Genomic DNA, 4,484 nt, shown 5'->3' with positions numbered 1-4,484 from the left:
GAAACAAACCATTGGTTAAAAACGTGCCAGCCTCCGGGCACCAGTGCGGACAAGGGATGGGCACCGCGTGGCAGGGAGTGTGCGGCTGTCACCAAGTCGGGCCCGAGGTCCCAGAGCCAGAGCAGGGCACCGGCAAGGCAAAGGACGCCCAACAAAGATGGGCAAGGGGACGGAGACCCTCGGCTTTGAGAAGAGAAGGCCCCCGGCCTGACTGAGGGAAAAAGCAGCATCGGAGAAGCGGGGACTTGGCCGTGTTGCCCAGCATGGACACTGGAGTAAGGCACAGGTGCGCAGGGAGAAGAGCAGGAAGACCAAGGCACAGATGAAGAGCCAGCTAGCAAAGGGCATACAAGGAAACAAAACGGCATCCTACAGGGATGCTACAGAGAAAACCGAAGGTGCAGCTCCCTCTTCTCTTGGGAAGTGGGCTCTAGTCACGGAGAAGGAGGACAAGGTGTCTGTACCTCGGCTGTCAGAATAAAGGGCTGTTCTCAGCTGAAGACAGCAGCTGGCGCAGGGCCGGGGGGGAAGTAAGCAGCCCAGAGTACAGGAGTATGGTTTTAGAGATGGCTTACTTGGAGATCATGGTGGCATGGACCGCATCTACAGCATCACTCCAGTGTGACCATAAGCTATGTAAAGAAATGTAGCACCTCGAGTCAGATCACTTCTCTTTATTTGAGGGAATCCCAGGGGAACTCAGACTGAATCCGATTCTCTGTCCCTGCTGCACCGCCTTTCCTTCAGCGTGGCCGGAGAGTGGGGACCAGGTATCCGAGCAAAGCGTCTCACCAGGGAAGGTGGGCCCAGACTTAAGGGTGGCGGAAACTATTATTTGGGGAGGCCGAGCCCCACTTGCCCACCCTCGCTCCCTCCAGTAGTGCCATTGCACGGCCAGTGTGCACTGTTGCTGCACGTGGCGGCGGAGGAGCGGCACCAGGTGCTGCGGGCGGCCGGCGCTGTGGCGCTGCTGTCGCTGGCCGCTGCCAAAGGCTTGCGGGGGCTAAGCCCCCTTAGTCCTGGCCCTCCGCCGCCCGTGGGTGCAGCACACAGAGCTGGCAGACGCTCCCCTGCTCCGGTGACAGGTGTTGACACCAGGGAAGCGCAGGCTCCCAAGGGACCTCCAGGGTCATCCAGTCTGCCCCCTGCGCAGATGCAAGATCTGCTCTTCCTCAGCTGTCCCAGCGAGATCCTGCTCCAGACTCTTCCTTGACAACCTGCAGCGAAGGAGGTGCCACGACTTCCCTAGGCAGCGTGTTGCACTGCTGCTCTAGCACTCGGGAAGGGTTTCTTCGGAGAATGACTCGAGATCTCCTTGGCTGCAGCGTGAAGCCGCTGCCGCGTGTCCTGCCTTGTGTGGGGAAGGGGAACGGTTTTTTCTCCACTTTCTTCACGGCAGCTTTACTTATACTCAAAAAATGCTCTTGTGTCATTCCGTCATCTGCTTGTCCCTAGACCAGCGATTCTCAGGGTTTCCCAGCACCCCGGGGTGCCTTGCGCTCCTTTCAGGGTCCAGGGGTCCCACACGTTAGCACTGCTGGCTTTACAACCCTGAGTCCGAGACGGGCCCAGAGATTTCAGGTAGAAATCCAGAGTTGTGGTTTTTCTTCGTTTCATTATTTTTCTGCAAGCAAAAAAGATAAAAAGAATGAAAACTAAGAGCTGGGATTTCCTAAGTGAAGCTGACTGGAAACGTTGATTTGAAAAGACCAAAACCTTTTGCAGGAATGTGGTGTTGTTCGTTGTGTTTTAGTTTTGTTTTTTAAGAAAGAAAGTGACTGTAAAAAGCTGAAACGTCCCTTTTCAACAGCACGAGGATGAAATGTTTCTAACTGGTTTTGGTGGCGGTTGTTCAGACTAGCTGTTCATGTAGAAATGCGGTGCCTTATCATCTAAAAACAAACTGAAAATGGCCAAAATCAAAATGAATTGTTGCAAATATTCATTATTTCCTCTTTGCCAACTGATGTTTGCCTTCACAAAAGTGTTTAAAATTTTAAACCGTCACCCTGAGCGCGGAGCAGGAAATCATGGCGGTTTTGTGCTGTAGGAAACCCATTTCTTCACGAGCTCTGCCGTGCAGACCCGGGTGAGGGCAGACACGTCCTGCAGGTGCTGGGTCGGTGTGGACGGACGTATCAGGCAGGCGGGGCAGCATGTCTCTACTCCATTGTTAGCTGCGGAGACAGCCGTGTTTAGTGGGCAGGCACAGGCCAGGGTGCCCAATGGCTCAGATGGTTTTGGTGCAACAAGCTCTGCTTACCTACTGCTCACAACCATTTCTGGGTAGGTCAAACAAATGCTTTTTTTAGCTGGAAAGGAGATTTTAAGGAAATGGCAATGGCAGAGGAGGGCCACCGCAGGGGGAGCAGGGGCTCTCCCTCACCCCGCCAATTCAACTAGCACTGCCTGAAGGTAGAGCAAGCCTCCTGTCACTACAGCGTGGTATCAGAGCAAGGTAAGGTTGGAAGGGGCCGCAGGAGGTGGTGCAGTTTAGCCAAGGGCAGATTGGGGTGGGGGTGGTAGCAGGGGCAGCCGTGCGGTCGCACCCCATGGATCTGAGCTCCCCACCTCGTCCGTGCCGGCTCCTGCCCGAGCTGTGCGTGTGCAGGGACCCTCTGCGCTCCCGGCTGATGGCTGCAGCTCTGGCAGGAGCCGCCGCTGTCACAGCGCTCCGGCGCTCGGGGTACGGGCACTGCTGCTGTCCGCCCTTGCCCTCCACCCCCTCCCCGCCAGCCCCTGGATTCAGCACCAGAGGAGGCAACAGGGCGAGCAGCAGCATGAAAGCAGCTGCTCTGGCTGGGAGTTGCACTGATCAACTGGGGAGCTCAAGCTGGTCGGTGGGCACAGGTGGCAGAGCCAGGGAGGGCTGTGGCTGCGTCCCTCATCGCCCTCCTGCTGGATCCACCGCTGAGTCCAACCCTGCTCAGAGCCGGATCCAAGCACCCTACACAAGTGCTACTTCAGTCTATGCCTAAGCCACACAACAACCCTGTCACACCACTGCAAGGCATATTGCCCCTAAACATGAAAAATGCCCTCACCTGCCACAGGTAGAACAGGGGGGCGAGGGTGCTGCCAATGCCTGGCTGGTGCAAGGGTTGCTCACGTACCCTCAAGAGATCCAAGGAAGAGAGCTCTGCCCTTCCCTCGAGACGGCAGCAAAATGCCCTCAGTCCATCCCCGTCTGGCCACGTTGTAAAAGCTCTTCTGAGCCCAAATGCAGGATGAGTCTGACCCTGAATGGAGGGCAGACCTCTCCCCAGGAAGGCCGAGGCTTTAGCCCTCGCTGCAGCACTGGCACCCCCGGCACCAACCTCGCCTTGGGGGCAGCCCCACCCAGTGCTCGCGGGGAAGGTGAGGAAACCCGGACACCTGTAGCGACAGGAGGGGAAAACATCTCTTCCTGGCGCCGCGGGGCACCGGCAAAGCCCAGGAGCAGGGGCACACACGAACCTGCTCAGTGTGCACCGCAGCCTGGGCACAGCAAACACAACCGCGCTTCACACCGGCCGCAGAGCCAGGGCTGCCCCGGCCCCTTCCCTCGTCCTGCCCCACGGAGCTGGGTGCGGGGCTCCGCTTCCTCCTCTGCCCCAGCGCGGCCGAGCACTGGGCTGGCACGGCTGCGCCCGCCGCGGCCTCAGCGCCATGGCAGGCTTTCTGTCTTGAAGCTGCCCTTCGCCATGCAGGTGCCGCTTGGCACGGGCGGCTCCGCGCGGGGAGTGCCAGGAACCGAGAGGAAGCGCGAAGAGCCCCAGGCCGTGGCGGAGCCCCAGTGCTGTCGGCTCCGGCCGTGTGCCCAGAGCGGGGCGGAGGGGACAAAGCCCCGAGACGTCGCCCCGCGCACAGCCCGGCCCGAGCCCCCAGGAGGGCCCGCCTGCCCGCGCCGGGCACCTCGCCCCCGCTCCGCCCCGCCCCGCCCCGCCCCGAGCCGGGACCCTGCTCCGCTCCGCTCCGCTCCCCGCCCGGCCCAGCCGCTCCCCCTGCTGCTGCTGCTGCTGCGGCGGGGCCGGGGCCGGGGCCGGGCGGGGTGCAGGCGCCGCAGCCCGCGCTGGAGGAGGGGAAGGCGGGGAGCGGGAGCGGGAGGCCGGGCAGGCTGTGGCTGCGCCGGGCGCCCCGCGCTGCCGGGCTCGGAGCGGGCCGTGCGCAGACGCGAGCAGCGCGGCCCCGCCTGTGCGCAGCCCGCAGGGATCCGGCCGCAGCCCGCCCCGCCCCGCCCCGCCCCGCCCCCCCGGCACACGCGCCCGCCCCGCCCCTGCCCCGCCGCGCTGGAGCCGGGAAGTGCGCTTGCCTCCTGGGTCACCCTGGGCACTTTCGAGGAACCTGGGAGACGGAATCCATTCACCTCCGGATTTCTGACTGTCTCTAGCGGGGGCTGCAGCTGGGACTCTGCCAGACAGGGCCCAGGGCTACTGCCAGCTCCCGGGGGCAGACCCAAGGTGCCTGGATGAGCTCCTTCCCTCCTCATTGCCTGGCTACCCCTA

General features: G+C 61.6%; 1 long non-coding RNA gene across 1 annotated transcript; it reads right to left on the bottom strand.

The window, feature by feature from the left end:
* Nucleotides 1–659: 659 nt before the first annotated feature.
* On the bottom strand, nt 660–4,172 carry LOC132244151 (uncharacterized). The gene is made up of 2 exons (XR_009455748.1): nt 1,717–4,172; nt 660–1,624 (listed from the first exon to the last, which is right to left on the bottom strand). It is a non-coding gene; the product is annotated as an uncharacterized LOC132244151 (long non-coding RNA).
* Between the last annotated feature and the right edge of the window lie 312 nt (nt 4,173–4,484).

Source organism: Alligator mississippiensis, chromosome 11 (genome assembly GCF_030867095.1).
Source record: "Alligator mississippiensis isolate rAllMis1 chromosome 11, rAllMis1, whole genome shotgun sequence".
Classification (NCBI taxonomy): Eukaryota; Metazoa; Chordata; order Crocodylia; family Alligatoridae; genus Alligator; species Alligator mississippiensis.
Note: the sequence above shows the minus strand (reverse complement) of the source record. Positions and strands in the feature narration are given on the sequence as shown.